The sequence below is a fragment of the Bos indicus genome, chromosome 22 (genome assembly GCF_029378745.1).
Source record: "Bos indicus isolate NIAB-ARS_2022 breed Sahiwal x Tharparkar chromosome 22, NIAB-ARS_B.indTharparkar_mat_pri_1.0, whole genome shotgun sequence".
NCBI lineage: Eukaryota > Metazoa > Chordata > Mammalia > Artiodactyla > Bovidae > Bos > Bos indicus.
Window position 1 is genome coordinate 10,232,405 of NC_091781.1, and position 21,523 is coordinate 10,253,927.

General features: G+C 42.5%; 1 protein-coding gene and 1 long non-coding RNA gene across 28 annotated transcripts in view; one reads left to right on the forward strand and one right to left on the reverse strand.

Annotated features, from left to right (window-relative positions):
• Positions 1-7,055: 7,055 nt before the first annotated feature.
• LOC109576374 (uncharacterized) lies at positions 7,056-10,103 on the reverse strand. The gene is made up of 2 exons (XR_002183371.2): positions 9,949-10,103; positions 7,056-9,362 (listed from the first exon to the last, which is right to left on the reverse strand). It is a non-coding gene; the product is annotated as an uncharacterized lncRNA (long non-coding RNA).
• Positions 10,104-10,288: 185 nt separating this feature from the next.
• The window catches only part of LRRFIP2 (LRR binding FLII interacting protein 2), a 109,864-nt gene continuing 98,629 nt past the window's right edge, over positions 10,289-21,523 (forward strand). For 8 of the 27 annotated variants that reach the window (XM_019984200.2, XM_070776023.1, XM_070776022.1 and 5 more), the window contains exon 1: positions 10,292-10,526. The gene's annotated coding sequence lies outside the window, so the exon portion shown is untranslated. Of the gene's footprint in view, positions 10,527-21,523 lie in introns of all 27 variants that reach the window. The other 19 variants (XM_070776029.1, XM_070776031.1, XM_070776030.1 and 16 more) reach the window with 9 other exon arrangements.

Here is a 21,523-nt window from a genome sequence, read left to right on the forward strand (position 1 = left end):
GGAATCATCTAGAACATACTGTTCACTAAGTGCATGGTTAGCACTACCCTATGTTACCTTTTCCCACATTAGAGATTTTAAAACTAACCAGACCCAAATCCCGTTTCCAAACATGAAATTCTGATGAACAGGACCACAGAGCAATGATTCTGATCAGAACTGTGCTTCTTAATTAAAGCAGCCTGTTTCATGACACACACAGCTCCAGGATATGAGAGTAACTTCAACAACCATTCATTTAGATTTGGCTTGATTTTCTGCCCGTCTTATGACCAACTCGAAACAGGTCCTAGGACAGAGAATGTGATGTCTGGTGTCCAGGGAAGCAGCAAAGAGGAGGAGGGACCCAAATTCCAGACTCATAGGTAGAGTCAACATTTCCTTTATACCAAAGTTATCCGTTTACTGCAGCAACATTTGAACTAAAATGTTAAAAAAAAAAAAAAAGCCAAACAAGTTAGATCATCTTGTAGCTGGGGGGTGGGCTGGGGGTGGTGGTGGTGGGAGAGTACCTGTTAGTATAGAAAGAAATGGAAATGGTGAAGCTAAAAAGACATATCTGTAGATACATTTTGCTTTCAAGATTCTACATTATGTAAATATCCTAGAAGATGAATTTAAGCTGATTCATTGTCACTTGCCTCTGCAGTGGTTTCCCAGGCACCTTAGCTAGCAGCCACCCTGCCTCCAGGGTACTGAGGGCAAATAAATATGTTTCAGGCAGGCTGACAATAGGAAAGAGCTGCAGGACAAGAAACTACCTGCATGCCTCGGTGGGAGGATCCTGGAAAGTGACGTGCTAAGATACTGACCCTTCCAGCTGGTTAACTTTGAGGTGCATGCATTTACTTTTGGTTGAGGTTCATTCAGCAGTGACAAGTGAGTATGTGACAGCTGAATGATTCAGGGGGACATGCAGTATTGTAGACAGAATCAGAAGAGATTCGAAGTGCATGCATGGCATTACTAACTTCTTTCAAGTGCTTAAGGAAGTAACAATGCTTAGGCCTTTGCAGTTCTAGGTGTAGCATGCATTGTTTTTTGATCCTTGCTATCCATCCTGAAAAAGGCCCTGATGCTGGGAAAGACTGAAGGCAAAAGGAGAAGAGGGCGGCAGAGAATGAGATGGTTAGATAGCATCACCGACTCAATGGACGGAATCTGAGCAAACTCCAGCAGACAGTGAAGGACAGGGAAGCCTGTGCTGTAGTTCATGTGGTCACAAAGAGTTGAACATGACTTAGCAACAACAAAGTCCACTTCCTTATAGTAAAGAATCTACCTGCAATGCAGAAGACCTGGGTTTGATCCCTGGGTCAGGAATATCCCCTGGAGAAGGGAATGGCAACCCACTCCAGTATTCTTGCCTGGAGAATTCCATGGACAGAGGAGCCTGGCGGGCTACAGTCCATAAGGTCACAAGGAGTCAGACATAACTGACTAACACTTTGACTTTTTTTCATCCATTTCCTTATTTCGGTGACAGTGATCCAGTTTCTCCTGGAGAACCACTCCTCTTCTCTAGTCCATGCTCTTTGGGTGAACCAGAGGTAAAGTGTATGACTCATATTTGGCCAATCACAGCACAGAATTTTCCAAGCTCTGTAATTTGTTAAGGGATGGGCAGGTAGCCATATTGGTTCCATTAGTGAATCCAAGACTACAGGGAAGGATCTCTTTCTTGCTGGACTTGGACAGGGTGCATGTATACTTGAACTTCTTGGGAACTGTCTTGCTATCACATGAAGTCTGAGTTTTAAGCTAACATGGAGGAGAGCTGAGCCTTTCTTTTTTCTAAGAAGGCTCTTTTTTTTAAATTAACCTTTTTATTTTGTATTGGATTATAGCCAATTAACAATGCTGTGATAGTTTCAGGTGAACAGCAAAGGGACTCAGCCATACATATACATGTATCCCTTCTCCCCTAGGTGGGCAAAGAATCCAGCTGCCAATACAAAAGCTTCAGGAGACACACTTTCGGTCCCTGGGTCAAGAAGATCCCCCTGGAGGAGGAAATGGCAACCTACTCCAGTATTCTTGTCAAGATAATCCCATGGACAGAAGGTCCTGGCAGGCTACAGCTTCCACATAACATTGAGCAAAGTGAGTCCTCGTTGGTTATCCATTTTAAATATAGCAGTGTGTACATGTTGATCCCAAACTTCCTAACTATCCCTTCCCCCCATCCTTCCCCCTCAACCGTAAGTTCCTTGTCTAGGTCTGTGAGTTTGTTTCTGCTTTTAAACAAGTTGATTTGTGTCATGCCTTTTCAGATTCTGCATATAAGGTATGTCATACAATGTTTCTGCTTATCTGACTTACTTGACTCAGAATGACAATCTTGGCTTCGTTCATATTGCTGCAGATGACATTATTTCATTCTTTTTAATGGCTGTATAATATGGCTGTGTTTATGTACAACGTCTTCTTTATGCACTCTTCTGTCAGTGGACATTTAGGTTGCTTCTATGTCTTGGCTATTGTAAACAGTGCTGCAGTGAACACAGAGGTGCATGTATCCTTTTCGGCCATGTTTTTCTCTGGATCTATGCCCAGGAGTAGGATTGCAGGGTCATATGATAACCCTCCCTTTAATTTTTTAAGGAACCTCCATGCTATTCTCCATAGTAGCTGTACCAATTTACATTCCCACCAACAGTGTAAGATGGTTACCTTCTTTCCACACCCTCTCCAGTATTTCTTGTTTGTGGATTTTTTGATGATAGCCATTCTGACTGGTGTGAGATGATACCTCATTGTAGTTTTGATTTGCATTTTTCAGTAATAATTAGCAATGTTCTAATAATTGGCAATGTTTAACATCTCTTCCAGAGAAGGCAATGGCAACCCACTCCAGTACTCTTGCCTGGAAAATCCCATGGACGGAGGAGCCTGGTAGGCTGCAGTCCATGGGGTTGCTAAGAGTTGGGCACGACTGAGCAACTTCACTTTCACTTTTCACTCTCAGGCATTGGAGAAGGAAATGGCAACCTACTCCAGTGTTCTTGCCTGGAGAATCCCAGGGACAGAGGAGCCTGGTGGGCTGCCGTCTGTGGGGTCGCACAGAGTCGGACATGACTGGAGTGACTTAGCAGCAGCAACATCTCTTCATGTGCCCCTTGGCCATCTGTATGTCTTCTTTGGAGAAATGTCCATTTAGGTCTTCTGCCCATTTTTGGATTGGGTTGTTCATTTTGATGCTGTTAAGCATCATGAACTGTTTGTAGGTTTTTTTGTCAGTTACATCATTTGCAAATATTTTCTTCCAATCTGGGGTCTTTTTTCATTTTGTTTCCTTTGCTGTGCGAGAGCTTTTGAGTTTAAGTAGGTCACATAAGAAGGCTTTCTTTTACTTCTCTGACTTGATATGGGCTTGGAGGTGCAATAGATTGAAAATCACAATTCTACCCTTATTTTCAGAGGAGAGCTACAAGTGCCCAAATTAAATACTTGTAAGAAAATGGATGCTTTATGATAACAGCAAACTCTACATTCCAATAATTTACTATATGAGCATTATAAAATGTCTGTGATACAGCATTGTGAAGTGTGCAAGAGAAAATAGATCTTTTCTCAAGAAATGTATAATCTGTTTAAATAAGACCAAGATTAAAAAATAAAACTGTGAATAGCAGATAGTAATGCACATAAGTGAACAGAACATAGTAATGTATATAAATATTCTGAATGGTAATACGAAGTAGCTGATAACCACCTACAAACAAACTAGCCTAGAACAACAGCATGAGTCACGGGCTTTAGGCTCAACAGAGTATTTCCATTTAATTCTCAAGGCATTGATCTTTATATCTTTATCGTAATGTTTACTGTGAATTACTGATTGTATATTCAATTGCTTATTTGATATCTCCACTTAGATGTCCAACAGGCATCACAAACTCACCTTGTCCCAAAAGTCTTCTCCAAATCTGTTTGAATAGACTGCCTTCCAGATTTCGAGAGATAGCAACCCCATCCTTCCAGTGGCTCAGATCTAAAACCTTAAGCATTATCTTTTTTTCTCACATCTGGATCCATTCTGTAAGCAAAGTTTATTGGCCCTATCTTCAAAATTTATTTGGAATCTAACCATTTCTGTCTGTCTCCACTCCTGTGTGAATTATTGCAGTATGGCCATCCCTGCCCACCCCTCACCAAAGTCTGTTTACAATCCAGCAGAGGAAAGTCTTCTCATTTTATTAAGAAAAATTAAAAACACAGCAAAGTTGAAAGATTTTACAGTGATCCATCTGTATATTGGCTTCCTAAAATCTACCACGAACAGAACAGTCCTTTTAAAAATGACAGAGATGCCAGTCCAGGTTCGATGCACGATACTGGACGCCTGGGGCTAGTGCACTGGGACGACCCAGAGGGATGGTATGGGGAGGGAGGAGGGTTCAGGATGGGGAACACATGTATACCTGTGGTGGATTCATTTCAATATATGGCAAAACTAATACAATTATGTAAAGTTTAAAAATAAAATTAAAAAAAAATAATAAAAGCAAAAAAAAAAAAATAAAAATGACAGGTCTTGCAGCTCCTCTGGTCAAAATTCCTCAACAGCTCATCTCATTCAAAGAAGAGCAAATTTCATACCATGGTCTACAAGACCCAGCACCCTCTGGCCCCTGCTACCAATCTTCCCTCTTGTCCATTACTCTTCAGCCACATTGGCCTCCTCTCTCTTCTTCAAACACTCTAAGTACATTCTCTGCATCTGCTGTCCTTTTGCTTGGGAGGCTCTCCCTGCTGTGAGTTTGCATGGCTTGCCTCTGGGTCACCTCATTAGGACTTCTCTGACTCTTCCAACTGTTAGGTTGAATGATGTAATTCTAATGTCATTCTCCTCAGCTGTGCCACATAAACTAAGTATCATCCTGAGGTTAAAAGAGAAGGAAGATGCAAAGAGAGCAGTACTTTCATATGGTTCAAACTAATAAAACAACTAGACCCTAACCCTCTTATTCTTACCTGGGTTCCAATATTCTTTTGTAATATTTGGCTGCACCAGGTCTTAGTTGCAGCACATGGGACCGAGTTCCCTGACCAGGGATCGAACCTGGGCCCCTGCCCTGGAAGCATGGAGTCTTAGCCACTGGACTGCCAGCGAAGTCCCTGGGTTCCAATATTCTTGAGAGCACTTCTCACCATCTTATGTACTATTTATGTATTGTCTATGAGATCCTCAAAAACAGGGAGTCCGCATTTGTCCACTGCTGTGGACTCAGGACACAGACCAGTACTTGGCCTGTAGTGTGCACCAAGGGCATACTTATTTAAGGATTGAATTCTTTACACTGAAATCAAGGTGATCATTAAAAACACAAAGTCTGATCATGTCGTTCCTACTAAAAACTCTCCAATTTGTGTTACTTTCAAAATGAAGATAAGAATCCTTAGGAAGACTGTAGGTCCCTGCATGTGGCCCTTTAGTTCTCTAGACTCATCTCGCATCATCTCCCTCATTTCTTTTTAGTCCCTGGGACTCTGCTTGTCCCTTGCGAGGTCTTTGTGGTCTTCCTTGCTCTTCCCCAACTTCTGCACTGAGTTTACTCTGAGGAGGTTTTAAATCTTGGCTTAGAGCATCTCTTATTAGAAGTCATTTCTGATACCTCAGGTTAGACTGAATTCCACTTTAATGCCCTTGATTCTGGTGGTGAAAAGCTGGAAGAAGGACCTCAGCTCGTTTCCTTTAATGAAAGAAAACAGACCAAGACTGTGAAAACGGTAAAAGCACTTATTAGAAACACAGTATGTGTGGAAGAAACAAGTATGTGTGGAAAAAACAAAATAGTATAAAGGGAGCACACAGGTGAACTTGGAGCGAGTTGCCCCCAACAGGGTCGGCTTAGATTGTTAACATAGGGGCAGTTTTCGGGGTGTGTGTGGGGGGGGCAGGTTCTGGCCAATCATCATCTCACTTGGTCCTGGTGTTGGCACGCATTTCTCAGCCGAGATGGATTCCAGCTGGTGACTTCTGCCTCCTTTTGTCCTTCCGCTAGACTGAGGGCCTTCTCTGCACATGCGTCAGACTAAGAAACCCAGGAGAATGCACCCAGTCAGGGCTCAGTGCTCCTGTTGGTGCCGCAACTCGAAGCATCAGCAAGAGACCAGCTGCAGCTTCTCAGTCTGGGGTCTTCTACCTCCTCCTCACCCTCAGGCACCACATACCTACCCTTAGTAACACCTATTAGGATTATAGAGTGAATTTTGTGTGATTATCTCCTTTACCAGACAGTAAGTTTCATGAGAGAAGACTTTCTTCTCACACAGCTTTCTTTTTACTCCTCCTTGAATCCCTAGCATCTGGGAAATATTTGGCACATAGGAAGAGCTTAATACACATTTTAAAAATAGACCCTGTTGTGTTCCTATGTTACCAGTGCAAAACTGGGTGCCTGGTACACAGCAGGCAAGTAAGTTTGCTAAATGAGCCGTGATATGAATGATGTTTGATTACTCATTTACAGAGCATACAATACAGAAAAGCCATCACTGGATTATCGCGATGAGGCCTTTATACATAACTGATACCTACAAGAAACTCCCTGATGCTGGGAAAGATTGAAGGCAAAAGGAGAAGGGGGCAAAAGAGGATGAGATTATTAGATAGCTTCACTGATTCAGTGCACATAAATCTGAGCAAACTCCAGGAGATACAAGGAAGCCTGGCGTGCTGCAGTCCATGGGGTCGTAAAGAGTCAAACACGGCCTAGTAACCGAACAACAACACAAAAGTCCAAATTCTTCCCTCTCATCATCCTTTCCTACATCACTGAGACTTAAGAAAGGAAATTACACTTCTCTTTCCTTTGTTTGCTGTCTGGTAGAGGAAAGGATGAGCTGCTCTCTCTAGGAGAATCCAGACGGAGTCAGAATTAGCCGTGAGATATGGCTTCCGAACCAACAGATCATAGCATTCTCATGTGAATAATTAGATGTTTACAAACTTTTTTTCCCTTTTCTGTCAAATGAGAACTTTTGCTTTCCTTAATAGAAATCTTTTTGCAAATATTTCAGTGGTCAGAGGGTATATATTAAAACACACATTTGCAAGTTGTATAAATTTATAGGTTTATTAGGGCAGGAAGATACGGTACAATATAAGCAGGAAAAGCAAAAATCTTACAAATAAATCACATTTAAGTGTGTTAACTCACAAAATTTTTTAGTGAACTTGTAATTCTAGACAAGCACTGTGGCAAGCTTATTAATATTATCATTTGCTAATTTAGGAAAGAGAGAAGAGCCAAATGAATTGTTGCAAAATGGTAAATTTTTAATATGATGAAACACAGAAAGAAACTACTAATCAAAAGACAGTGAAATGTCAATTTTTAGTTTTAATAATGCTTTATAGATATATAAGATGCTGCCAATGGGGGAAACTGGATAAAGAGTAAAGAGGACTTTTCTGTATTATTTTTGTAACTTCTGGTGAGTCTGTAATTCCCCTCCTCACCAAAAAAAGGAAAGCAAGAAAAAGTAGTAAATCTAGATAAGAAAGCATTTTTGGAAACAGAATTTAAAGCAAATACACATAAACAAAGAGTTGCTTTGCTAGGTTTCCACGGGTTTGAAAGGAGTTTTTAAAATTTTTAAAATGCTTTCAAAGTGTGCTTACATACACATACTTTACTAATAAAAAGATTGAGGCCTGAAAAGTAGCATCCTATTTTTAATGTTTGAACTAATGTTTTCCAGAGAACTGCTTAGAGTGAAACATAGCATTGTCTGCGAAAGTCAATTTTGTGAAAACCGCAAAAATGAGTATCTGCTCTTGAGAAAGGAAAACTTTTATTTCTTGACATCATCAAAGAAAAATGTGAAGGATTTGATATGAAATGAACAAAAATGTACAAATCCTACCACCTCATTGCTCAAAAAATTTTTTTCCTTCATCTATTAATATGTCCCTAAAGCAGCTAGCTCACACAGACCTGGGGGCATTCACATGTCAGAATATTCCATAAAGATCTGGGAACACATATTTTTGGTGGAAAGAATGTGCAGGGAAAGACTGCTTGTGAAACAGTTCAGAGTGATGCATTTAGTAAGGATCCCCTTGCAATAACAAAATGTTAGCATCAGAACACTCTTGGGAGCCTTCAAAAGACACATGCGAAACAAGTGAAATTTGTTTTGGGGGGGTGGGTAACAGATGGCAAATATCCTACTGTGGGAGAAATAAAAACAGAGAATTTCCAAAATTGCCTTATAGCACTTTACCTTAAAGTATACTTTCATAATAAAGTTACAAGAGCAACATAGACATTTGCTTGACTGGATGCTTCATTTATATTTCCCTCTTAAATATTAAAATTATAGCAACACGGCATAAAGTAAAAGGGGTATTGGGGCCAGAAAGACGAGAGTTTCAAATTCAGTTTCAAATCTCAGATTCTCTCAGCTACTAGTTTTGTTACCTTAGGCAAATCATTATTTCTCTGAATCTCAATGACTTTATTACTAAAATGGGTATAATAACTCCCATATCTCAAGGTCGGTCCTAGTCCTGAAAGGGATAATGTATTTAAGAGTTTAGTAGAATGTTGTGCAAATACTGTGTGAGCTCCCTCCCGGTTTTCCCAGAAGACACAGCAAGACCTTTCTTTCTCTGTTAGTTTGATATGAGATGAAACAAGTGACTAAGTAAAATTTTAAAAAGCAAGAGAATCTAATCCTAAACACACACACACACACATACACACACATTTATTTGTAGTTATTTATTTGGCTGCACCAGGTCTTAGCTGTGGCTGGAAGGATCTTTTTCCTTGTTATTGGTGACATGCCTGATCTTTTAGTTGTGGCATGTGGGATCTATTAATAGTTCCCCAACCATGGATCTGAACCCCAGACCCCCTGCATTGGGAGCACGGAGTCTTAACCACCGGACCACCACGTAAGTCCCTTCCAATCCTAATATCATTCCAAACAGTCTTTCCATTAATTATGCAGTCACATAAACTAATACTTAATAAACATTATTGGATTATTGGTATTATTCAGGTACCTGAATAGGTTCTCTCTTGCAAGTCTGCTTTTTAGTTTATCTTTAACTGAGCAAAACACGTCATTAATCCTTTTATTCAGATCGTAACATAGTATGATTTTGGGGGGACATTAAGCCCCTCTTGATCCCAGGTAAAAACAAGTTTCAATATTTGTTCACAGGTTTGAGAAAAACAGCGACATGGCAAGAGAAAGAGCGCGAGGTTAGAGACTTTGTCTTTCCAAGGCTGATGGTATGATCCTCCTGCCATGAAGCCACCTGTTGGTGTCTCTCTGCCTAAAGACCACAGTTCCGTAATCCACGCCTCCCTCGCAGTGCCGCACTCCAGCCCTCAGGAACTCTGAAAGGTGAGCAAGCCTTCTGAAATCGCAGGGGTGGGCAGCACACAAACAGCCCTTATAAGGCATTCGAGCCAGGTTCTTAACATGGAATCATGGGCTTATTCAGCGGGTCCTGGAACCTATTACTGTCCCGGAGGTAAAGTTGTATCGAAGTGTTTTGTGCCTTCTTCTCAGGAGGCTGCCCAACTGCCACTTCCCTGTGGAGGTCTTCTCCTGCCAGAGGTCTCGCCTACAGGATCTCTCATCACCTTTGTGTATCACCTGCGGAGTCTCACCGCAATCTGTCAACCTTATTTGCTTAAATCCGTCCACCACACTAGAAGATGAGCTTCCCAAAGAGCAGGACCTCTGGTCTTTCTTCAGGGCCCTGAAGCTGGTGGATCCCGACTGAAACTCTCGGACTGAATGACAGCTCAGAGTCCATCAGATATTGAGCAGACTCCCTTTCCCCCCAGCCCCGCCCCCAGCTTTCTTCACCGGAAATCATTTCAAAATCATTCATTTTGGAAATAAGGCTTCTAGGGCTTCGACCGCACCCACCCACCTACGTTCCAACGGTTAGAACTGCCGCCCCGGCCCACTCACCCAAGCCCTCTAGGCCGGACAGCTTAAGGTGACCGAGGCAGGGGTAGCCGCCAACGGGCACGCGCATCAGTTCACATTCCCGACCCCCGTCCTGGGGGCGGAGGGGCGGGGTGGGCCCTGCGGGCCTGGAGGAGCCACCTCAGGAGGCCGCCCGAGCCTCCACCCTTCTCGGGGTCCCGGGTCTCTTCTCCTCCGGCGGCACGCAGTCGGCCGCGGGGGGTCAAGCCCGTCGCGCAGCGCGCGCCGCCGCGACCACAAGTACTTCCGGGTGAGCGGGTCGCCGACCCTGTGGCCCCGCCCCTCCGCCGCCTCCGCCGCCCGCCGCCCGGGCTGCGGCTCCTCCCGGGGGCCGGTTCCCGCTGTCTCAGCCGCGGCGCCGAGGGGACACCGGCGTGACTGACTGACCGGCCGTAGGCGCCGGGAGCCGCCGCGTCCTGCCCGGCCCGCCTGGCCGGGGACCTGGCATCGAGTCTACCTTCCGCGCCCCTCGCCCTTCACTCCGGCAGGCTCCCGGTCGGCGAGCCGCGCTCCGGCCCTTCCCGGCGGCGCCCGCAGCCACAGCCCGCGCCCGGACGCAGGTAAGGGCCGCTCCTCCCGCCAGCCTTGGCGGGGAGCGGGGCCCCCGCTTCCCGGCCTCTGCAACTCGGCGAAGTCCGCGCTGCCGCCGACCCTTGCTGGGGGCCAGGCCCCCTCCGGGGGCCCCGGGGTCGAGGTCGCCCCCTGCCTGCGGCGTCCTCGGGCATCACGCCGGGTCTGGAACGCGCAGCCTCGATCGGCGGGCGGGGACAGCGATTCTCCCATTGTGGGAGAAATGAACTCGGGCCGCTGTCTCTGCTCTTTGGGTGCTAGGGCTCCTTCTCCCTCTCCCCGACGCACCACTCCCTCGGTCTGTCCCCGGCCGGCCACCCGGGAAAGGCGTCAGGCCGGTGGAGGGCGTAGAGCTTGTATGGGATTTTTTTTTTTTTTTTTCCCCTTCCTCCTTGACCCGAACTGAATGAAGCAGGACCAGAACAAGCCCTTGTTAGGAGTGTCAGGGTTAATGCTTGACTACGGCCAGGTGTTATTCACACCCAGATTGTTAAATTATATAGCTCCGGCCGGGCCTGCTTCTCGTGCCCGTGGGTATGTTGCTGGAAGCCAGAGGACCTAAGGAAACCCATCTCTTGTTCTTTCTTCGACGGGAAGGGGGGAAAAAAGTTCAAGTGTTTGCTTTGCTTTTTCCACCGTGGGATATACAAACATCAGGCTGTGGAGACCTGGCCAGGGAAATAATGGGATCCTAAACTTCAACTGCTTGTAACTCTTTTTCTTTGAGTTTCCATTTAATGACTCAGCACTTCTGCCCTAAAAAGAAAAAGTGTAGTATAGGTTCATTGATTAAAGGATGAGTATGAGGATAAGTGGCCATTACTTTTTCACGGCATCACAATGTGGAACCAGAGAGATGGAGGGCAGGGTGTGGATGAATCAGTTCTTAGTGTTTAAAATAAGTGTTTCAAGATTAAATGTTTATTTTGGGGATGCATCAGTTTGGAGAGGTGCAATTGTTGGAAAAGGCAAAGTGTTGCAGATAAGTTACTTGGCAGGGACTTGAGGTTCGCTGTGGTTTGAAGGTCTTACAGAATTAGTTTGACCAACTTGATGCTGTGTTCAACACATGTAGAGATGATGACTATTATACTCATTTAGAATAAGAATTTAAGAAAGTGTGATTCATTGAGGAAGTTAGGTCACTTGCAGTGTGAATGAATCATTGATAAGGTTCTTAAACTTGGAATAGAGGAAAGTTTGAGGTTTGTTACCGCCTGTTTAATTAGATACCTTCTCTCCTAGGAAGTGTTGCATTGAGGCTTTTGTTAGGTTTGTTGCTGCATAATTATTGTCATGAAGTATGGTAGAGAAACAAATAGTGGACTTTTGCAGAAGCTTTAGCATTTAGAATAGTTTGTTCCTAAGTGGATTGTTGTGATTTTACCCACTCCAGGAAGATAAATGTCTAGAAACAAAATAAATGTCAGTGAAAAGGACAGCTACCATCATTAAGGTAGGAAAAAGTTCATTCAAAGAATCTGCAGTACAGAGAACAAGCAGTCTTTTGAGGGAAAGACCTTACCCATTTGGGAAAATCTGCCCTTAAAAAGGTGGAATGAGACTTTATACATGCTCAGTTGTGTCCAGCTGTTTGTGACCCAGCGGACTTTAGTCCACCAGACTCCAGAGTCCAATCCGTGGAATTCTCTAGACAAGAGTACTGGAGTGGGTTGCCGTTTCCTCCCCCCAGGGCGTCTTCTGACCCAGGGCTCTCACCTGCCTCTGCTGCACTGGTGGGCGGATTCTTTACCACGGAGACCCCTGGGAAGACTATACAGAGCTCCTGTTTCAGTTCTGTCATAGAAGAAAGTGTATATTAAAGTAGTGATTCACTATGGGAATGAATTCATTTTAAATTAGAAGTAACTTTTTATTACTGGAATGTAGCTTGATCATTTTTGGCTTTTAAAGTGTTGCTAAGCAAAATGACTTTGAATCACAGAGTTCTTGATACTCTTAGCCTTGATTTCTTCTTTTTTGGAAATCAACTTATATTGATTTATAAAGAACTTTATAGTTAATTATCAGTTATTAAGTAATGGTAAATTTGCCCTGTTGATCTTGCTTAGTAAATTCTATTAATTCTTGAACTAAATTTTGGCATTTTATTTCCTTGGATATCCATTCTTATATTCAGAGTGTTCCCTAATATTGGTTTTGGTTTTTGTCCAACTAATAGTGAGTTTCAGTTTCCAATTGAACAGATTCCCTTTTGGAAAATCCCTTGTGGAAATCACCCGAACTGACAGTCCTGATGGGTAAGAGAATCCTTCTTAGGTCAGGATTTAAGCATCTCCACAATGAAGGGAAAAACTGATTCAGAGAATATGTTTGGCAAAGTAGATTCTTTTTCTCTCAAAACAAAAACAGATCTTTACTAGAAATGAGAGGGAACAGTTTTTTGCAAAGCTCTTTGTGAATTGTTTACCCTGCTTCTATTGTGAAGAGGAGCAGAATCGAAGATACATGGGGCGTGGGGGCGGGGGTGGGGGGGGTGGGGGCCGGGGAATCTCCCTGCACCATGTTGGGAATGTTGATGAGGATCATTTTAGAGGAAACACATTCTGTCCTCACCATAGGCTCACTTTCCATCATACCTACAAATAGGCCGTGGCATAGGCCTTTGCCTTTGCTTTCTCTCTGGAGGATCGGAATGGAGAGATGGTCTTTTAACCGGAAATACGTACCACCTTATTCAGTTAGATACAGTAAAGAGTTTATGACCATCATTCAAAACTCAACTTTTAAAACTTCAGAAAGAAGGGTTGAGCAAAATAACGTTGCCCTTTGCTCCACTTTGTCTTTTTAAGATAATAGATAGGACACCACTAGAAATGATCTGTGCTGCACATTGTGCTTTCACTTTAAAACTTTGGCCTTCAATAAATTAAGGCAGACTTAAAAGGAATCCAACACTGGGCTAAAAACTGGGTTTACTGTATGCTAATGCTTTTTCATTTGTTCTGTTATATCTTTGTTTTGATTGGGGGATGGAGAAGGGATTCTGTTTCTCGTGGAAGCTCTGAGATTTGCTCCATATGTGTGCTTTTGTTTTGGTCTAGAGATGGGAAGGAGACGGCAATGGCAGCCCACTCCAGTACTCTTGCCTGGAAAATCCCATGGACGGAGGAGCCTGGTGGGCTGCAGTCCATGGGGTTGCGAAGAGTCGGACACGACTGATCGACTTCCCTTTCACTTTTCACTCTCATGCATTGGAGAAGGACATGGCAACCCACTCCAGTGTTCTTGCCTGGAGAATCCCAGGGACAGGGGAGCCTGGTGGGCTGCTGTCTATGGGGTTGCACAGAGTCAGACACGACTGAAGTGCCTTAGCAGCAGCAGCAGCAGAGATGGGAAGAGCAGTAGATAAGAAGAGTACAGGTGATTAAGAAGAGGTGGAAAATTGCATCCACAGAAGGAGAGTGCTCCCTTCTGTTTCAGTGGTTGTAGAACTTTTTAAAATTGATAAAACATTTTAAAAGAAAATGTCCCATGGTGAAAAGGAAGTTTCCTTTCCACGATAAACTTCTAGGCTTGACTCCCTCTGCCACCCAACTCCGTAATCCAAGCAGTGGTTTCCGGTTAATGGTTTCCTGTGTGTCTCTCCAAAATTTCTCTTCCATATATAATCTCCTGTGTTAAGAAAAAAAATGCCCTGTCTCTTTCTTTCTGACCTTTGATGTGTCTTAGAGATCATTCTATATTAGCACATATGTCCATCTATTTTTCAAAAAAGACTAGCTGACCTGTCTAATGTAGATGAAACAAAACTTGCTCATTTCCCACAGTTTAACATTCCCTGTTCCAGACATTTGGCTTTCCTGGTGGCTCAGCGGTAAAGAATCTGCCTGTCAATGCGGGAGATGCAGGCTTCTATCCCTGGGTCAGGAAGATCCGCTGGAGGAGGAAATGGCAACTCACTCCAGTATTCTCGCCTGGGAAATCCCATGGGCAGAGGAGCCTGATGGGCTAGAGTCCATGGGGTCGTAAGAGAGTCGGACACGACTTAGTGACTAAACTACAACGACAATGCTGTAATGAACAACTCATGTGTAAGCCTTCGCTGTGGTGTGTAAGTGTGTATGTGGGATTTATTTCTGGAAGTGTGAGTGCAGGTTGGGACTTAAATTGTGAAATTTTAAAAATGTATTTCAAGCTTATATTGGGATTCATTTTATAATAGAAATTACCTTTCTTCTTAACCTTGTAGGAGAAAAGAGCTGTTAATTATTTTGTATCCTTTCTACTCCTTGCAATTTAAAAATATACTGCAAGTGTATTTTATAAGGTAATTTTAAACCCCTTAGAGTGACAGCTGGGTGATTTTATTTATACTGGGAAAGGTAGAAGCACTGTACTTTGAAGACCGTGCGATTATAGACAGACTACTTCATTTATATTAGGTGATACTAGTTAAATGAGTGCCTTTTGAAGTAGCTTGATTGTTTTAGGATTTTATGACCAATATCAATTAAAAACATACACAGTTTCACTTCTTGCCCTGCAGAAGTCTGCTGCCAAATATTAGTCACATGGGAAATAAATGGCCTATTTTTTCGCTTCCTTTACCTTCCACATCCTAATCTATTAATAATAAAATAAACCTCTGTGGGATTTGAGACCCAAAAATCATTTTACAAACCAGAATGCTATTGATGGATTAATTTCTCAAGGCAGAAGGTAGGTACAGATTTAGTCTTTATTCTGCAAAATGTTCCTGAGCAGAATAAGGAAGATTTTCATTTTTAATTTCAATGTTATACAGCGTACTCAAGACTAGCAAGAGTTCAAGAATCTTTACTCTTTTAAAAGGAGAGCCTGGGCAGGGGCGGGGGTGGGTAGGAAGTGCTGGGGAGCTAATGTATGAGGACAAAGTTGGAACTTGTGAGTGGCAGTTTCCTTGGCCGGTGCCCAGGGTCTATTTTGAGGCCTTGTCAAAACTCTCCTGACAGAACCTACCACATAACCACAATGTGTCCTGGCCCCACTGCAAGTCAGGAAGGCTTGCGGTTTAGGAAGATGGCAACAGAAGAGGGAGCTTATAAAGGACCTTTGCCTTCGGAAGATTAAGGCTCAGTTTGGGGGTGAAAATGTGCTTAGCGTGCATGTCTAAGATCCAGGTTCCTTTTGTTTTCCCTCTGTGTGGGGTGAGCTTGATTAAGGAAAGCTAACGAGGGCAGCATTGTGGAAGAATGCGCAAGGAAGAGCGCAGTATTGATGTCATGTCTGGTTCTGAGTGTTTGGCAAGAATCAGTCTAATGCTCTACACCAGGGGAAAAGACGTTACTCTTACCCCAGTAGGGAGGCCATGTCCCGAGCTGAAATAGTAGTCCAGTTCAGAGACCTTAAAAAGGATTATTGAGTTTATACAGAGGAATAAGCTTCTTCCTGAATTCTCATTCTCTTCTTCCCATAGAACTGTGCAGCCCCATGTATAATATCAGAAAGTTCTCGCTCTAAATTTTTGGTTTATTACCAGATGCTGTGTCCCAGCATAGCTGCCTTTCTGTACCAGATGCTTTCTCATGAAACCTTGGTGTTTCTGTACTTAGTAAAGTGCTTGGGTTTGACGTTCTTTAACTGATCTCAGAGCTTCTTAGGCCAGAAAGCTGTTAAAGAGCTTAGCGTGCCACTTGTTTGATCAAGGCTCATGTCACCATATTTATCCAAATCCTTGGTTAGAGTGGAGGTGGTTGGAAGAATTTGGCACACAGCCTGCATTTAGAGATGCAAAACCTGCAGCCGTTTTCCTTTCTTTTGCTTTAGAGTAGGCTGGCACTCCAGAAAATTGAGTTTTTCCTTTCCCTCAGAAATTTGGATTGCTAGCATTTGATGATGATGATGTATTTAGTATTCAGTGTGAATAGAAAAAATAATCACTGTTTTTCTCTCTATTCCTGTTATCTGTCATGTTCCTATTATCTTGTTATATTGCTTCCCTGTCCCTGCCTTCCCCTTCTCCTCCAAAAAAAAAAGTGAGATGAGAGCACAGCAGAGGGAGAGTGGAAAAGAGGTTGGGAAAATCTTGAAGTTCAAGGGCTTATCAGGGTGTTTTTATTTTCTCAGAAATAGATTATTAAAATCCTCCTTTAAAAATGACAGTCATCTTTTCCCATTGTTTTCAGTTTGAACCTTCTATGTCTTAGTTTTCCTTCTCTAGAAACAGGAAATTTTTAACTGGTTTGGATATAAAATTACAGCTTTAGGAAACAGATTTAACTTTTAAGTTGTTTGTTCTGATCACTTTGTTATTCTTTCTATATCTCCCACTTTTCTCAATAGAAACATTTTAACAGCTAGGAGCAGTTAAACTATGCTGTGTGCAGGGAGTTAGGATGTTGAAGTGTTTATTTTTCTGTTAAATGGTTTAATCACTTACAGTAACAAATTGTATTTATTGTGTTATTTCTTGTATAATCACAACATAATTAGTAAGCGTATATGTTGTTGCTAAATGATCCAAAGATTATAGGACTAAAAATAGAAAAAAAATCCATTTAAAAACAAATTATTGACTTGTCTCTGGCCGCACTGGTCTTCGTTGCTGCACCCCGGCCTCCCCAGCTGTGGTGTGGGCTTCTCGCCGCCGAGCGTGGGCTCTAGAGCACAGGCCTCAGTGGTTGTGGCCCATAGGCCGAATTGCGCCCCCAGCATAGGGTATTTCTGAACCAGGGATCAAGCCTGTGTCCCCTGCATTGGCAGGTGGACTTTTGACCAATGGACCACCAGGGACGTCCCAAGAAATCCGATTTAGATGAGATGTTTTTCCCCACGTCCAAATGGATAGTCAAGGAAATAAGATTCTATCCTGCTGTCTTACTACACTCATCCTTTGCTCTCTATCCAAAGTGTTTTTTAATTGTGGTAAAATATATGTAACATAAAATTGACCATTTCCAGCATTTTTAAGTGTACAATTAAGGACATCCACGTTGTTGTGCAGCCGTTACCACCATCCATCTCCAGAACTTTTTCCTCTTCCCAGAGGGAAACTCTTTACCCATTCAGCAATAATCCTCGTTGCTCCCCAGCCCCTGGTAACCACATTCTACCTTCTGTCCCTATGAATTTGACTGCTCTAGACACCTCATGTAAGTAGACTCATGGAGTATTAGTCTTATAAAATAGCTAGTTTATTTCCTTTAGCATAATGTCTTCAAGGTTCATCCATGTTGTGTAGCATGTATGAGAATTTCACTTGATTTCAAAGCTGAATAATATTTTTATCATATATGGATATATAAATACTTTGTGTATTCATCTGTTGATGGACCTTTGGGTTGCTTCCGCCTTTTGGCTCCTGTGAACAATGCTGCTTTTGAACACAGGTATATATCTATTTGGAGCCCTGCTTGCTTTTCTTCTGGATGTGTACCCATAAGTGGAATTGCTGGATCATACAATAATTTTGTGATGCCATACCATTTTCTGTAGCAACTGCACCATTTTATAGTGTACAGAAGTTCTGGCATCTCTGCATCTTTGACACTCTTGTGTCGAAGATTCTCCCTCTCTGTTTCTTTCTAAAAATAGTAGCCATTCTAGTGGGTAAGTGGTACTATCTCATTGTGGTTTTGACTTGCATTTCCGTAATGATTAATGATGTTGAGCATCTTTTCAGGTGTTTTTTGATCATTTGTGTATCTTTGGAGAAGCAGCTGTTCAAGTCCTTTGTCCATCTTTGAATGGGTTGTTGTTGAGTTTCAGGGGTTCTCTATATATTCCACATGCTAATCTCTTATCAGATATATGATTTGCAAGTATTTTCTCCCATTGCATGGGTCGATTTTTTTTACTCTGTTGATAGTGTACTTTAATACACAAAAGTTTTTAGTTTTGAAGTCCACTTCCTCTAACTTTTCCTATTGTTGCCTGCGATTTTGGTGTCCTCTTCAAAAAATCTGCTATGTCAAACATCAGAAGCCTTTTTGTTTACAGACAGTTTCAGCTCTTATATTTATTTCTTTGACCTACTAACGGGTAATTTTTGTATACAGCATACAGTAAGAGTCCAACTTTATTCTTCTGCATATGGATTTCCAGTTTTACCAGCACCTGTCGTTGGGAAGACTGTCCATTCCCCATTAACTGACCTTGACACCCCTGCTGAAAATCATTTGACTATGTATGCCAGGTTCATTTTTGTGCTGTTAAATTCTATTGGCCTCTGTGTCTCTCTATACACCTGTAACACGTTTTGGCTACTGTAGCTTTCTCGTAAGTTTTGAAATCAGAAAGCGTGATGCCTCCTTTTTCTTCTTTTTCAAGATTGTTTTGGCTATTTGGGGTCCCATGAGATTCCATAGGAGTGTTAATGTTAGGATGGGTTTTTCCATTTTTGCAGAATCTGTAATTGGGATTTGTAGAGAGTACATTGAAGCTGTAGGTTTCTCTGGGTGTTTTGACGTTTTAACAATATGAAGTTTTCCAGTCCGTAAACAGGAGGTAGCTTTCTGTTTATTCATGTGTCCTTTCATTTCTTTTAGCAATATTTTGTAGTTTTCAGTGAACAGATCTTTTGCCTTCTTGGTTAAGCTTATTCCTAGTATTTTGTTCTTTTTTTCTTATCGTAAATGGTATTTTTTTTCTTTCCTTTTTAGTTGTTCATTCAGTTATTAGTGTATAGAAATGCAGCTGATCTTTTGTGTTGATTTTTTATCCCTACAACTTTGCTGAATTCATTCATCCAGTTTTAAAAGCAGTTGCATTTGCTTTCTGTGCACAAATTTAGCAACTTAACACACATTTATTATCCTGTATTTATTATCCTACAGTTTCTTTGGGGGCAGGAGTCTGAGCAAAGTTAAACTGTCTTCTTCTTAGGGTCTCATGAAGCTGCAGTCAGCTCATGCAGTACAGTTTCATGGCTGGGCTGTATTCTCCCCTGAAGACTAAACTGGGGGAAAAAATTGCTTCTAAGCTCACTTAGGTTTTTGGCAGAATTAATTTTCTTGTGAAATTATGACTGAGGCTTCTTGCTTAATAGAAGTTGCTTGGTCATCGGTAGGCTGTCTTCAAGCTCCTAAAGGCTGCTCTCAGCTTTTAGGGCCAACCTGAAGTTCTTGACCCTTGGATGTTCTGACCACTTCATCAAAGCATCAAGGAAAGCCCAGGGCGATTCTTCAGGTTAGACAGCCCCATGTAGTGTGATATAATCATGGGAATGACATCTTGTAACCTTTGTCATAGTCTGTTGGTAGAAGCAAGTCATGAGTTCTGCCCAGTTTCCAAGGGAGGTGTTCACACAAAGATGTAAACGAGAGTGGGAAGCCACCATAGCATCAGCCATAGCTGGTTACAAAATAGCACATATTGTATAAACCTATGTTTGTGTAAAAAACATATATGCACTTCAGAGTATCTTCAAATGGTGGAAAACTGCTGTTTTTTAATCGTTTTGTAGTATTTTTTTCATTATTTCTTCTATTTTTCGCTGCAACATTCTAGTTTTGCAATTTTAAATCCATAGTTGTGTCTTCCTTATAACTAAATACTATTTACGACTTAAGCCAAGAATTAATACCATGATTGTTTCCTTTCTTGCTTAACTTTCTTTCCCACCCCTCCCCGCCCCCACCCCCCCACCCCCCGAGATTTAAGGACCTTTTTTGTGGAGGGGGAGGGGGTTTTCTAGTCACCTTATTTTCCCCAAATGCTCCAATAGATTTTTCACATGTCTGCTCTTTCTGATTTAGTAATTTGTGGTTTATTTGTGAAATACCTATAGAGAAATAGAAAACAAAAATACAGTTTCAGGAAGAATAATAAAATAAGCACCTCTGGTCTCACTACCTAGGCCAAGAAGTTGAACATTCAGTATCCTCAAAGTTTCCTGCCAATATTCTTAAATGGCAGCTCTTTCCCCTCCCAGTAATCATAATCCCATTTTACATGGCAGTAACTCTTTTGGAACCATTCCCTGCCTTGCTCTGTAATCACATCCCGTCCTCCAAATATGTATTCCTAGTCAATTTGTGACTTAATTTTGAGAAACTGAATGGTTTGATCACCTTTTCGTGTCTGTCAGGTTAGGCTAACCTACTGTAACAAACACCGAAGTCTCAGTAGTTTAACACTTTAAAGCTTCTTTCTCACTCCCGCTGGCGAAGGGGTAGCTGGTTCCACACAGTCACCTGAGGACTCAGACCACTTTCATCTCGTGACTCTGCTTTTCCATGGGACTCAGAGACTTTTACACTTGACTGAACTCTCTGCCTCTGGCTGACAGATTCAAGGGCAAAGAGAGGGAGTGTGGTGGGTTCCATGGCAAGTTTGATGGGCCTGGACATACATCATTTTTGTCCATGTTCCATGAGCCAGAATTGAGTCAACTAGCTGCTCCTAATGCAAGGAAGGTCGTGAAATGTAGCGTGCATGTGTGCTCTGTTGCCCGGTCATGTCCGACTCTTAGAGACCCCGTGGACTGTAGCCCATCAGGCTCCTCTATCCATGGGATTCTCCAGGCAAGAGTACTGGAATGGGTTGCCATTTCCTCCCCTAGAGATCTTCCTGACTCAGGGTTCGAAGCCGAGTCTTCTGCATCTCCTGCATGCAAATGGATTCTTTACCACTGTGCAACCTGGGAAGCCCCAGAAATGTAGTATAACTGGGCCAGAAAGGGAAATGACTCGATGAACAGTAGGCCAATTTCTACCATAGTACTTATCCCTAGGCAGGCTCTGTTTTGACAGTTTTGAAAAACTGAATGGCAAATCTAAACCTACTTAAGAACAGAAAGGCCCATGTTGCCACTATTAAATGAAGGCTGACAGGAGCAGATAAGCTGGACAGAGTCTTTCTTGAGTCCTTTCTGCTAAGTCCTTGGGAAAGTTTGCTAATAAGTCCTGAGAAACCCTAAGACTCATCACAGTCGGGGCACTTGGTGGAGCTGAAGTCTTTACAAGGTATTAAGTACCAAGAAGAAATATGGTTGGGGAAGTACACTGTTCTTTCAGGCTCTTCCTGCTCTATCTGTTAGCAGTAG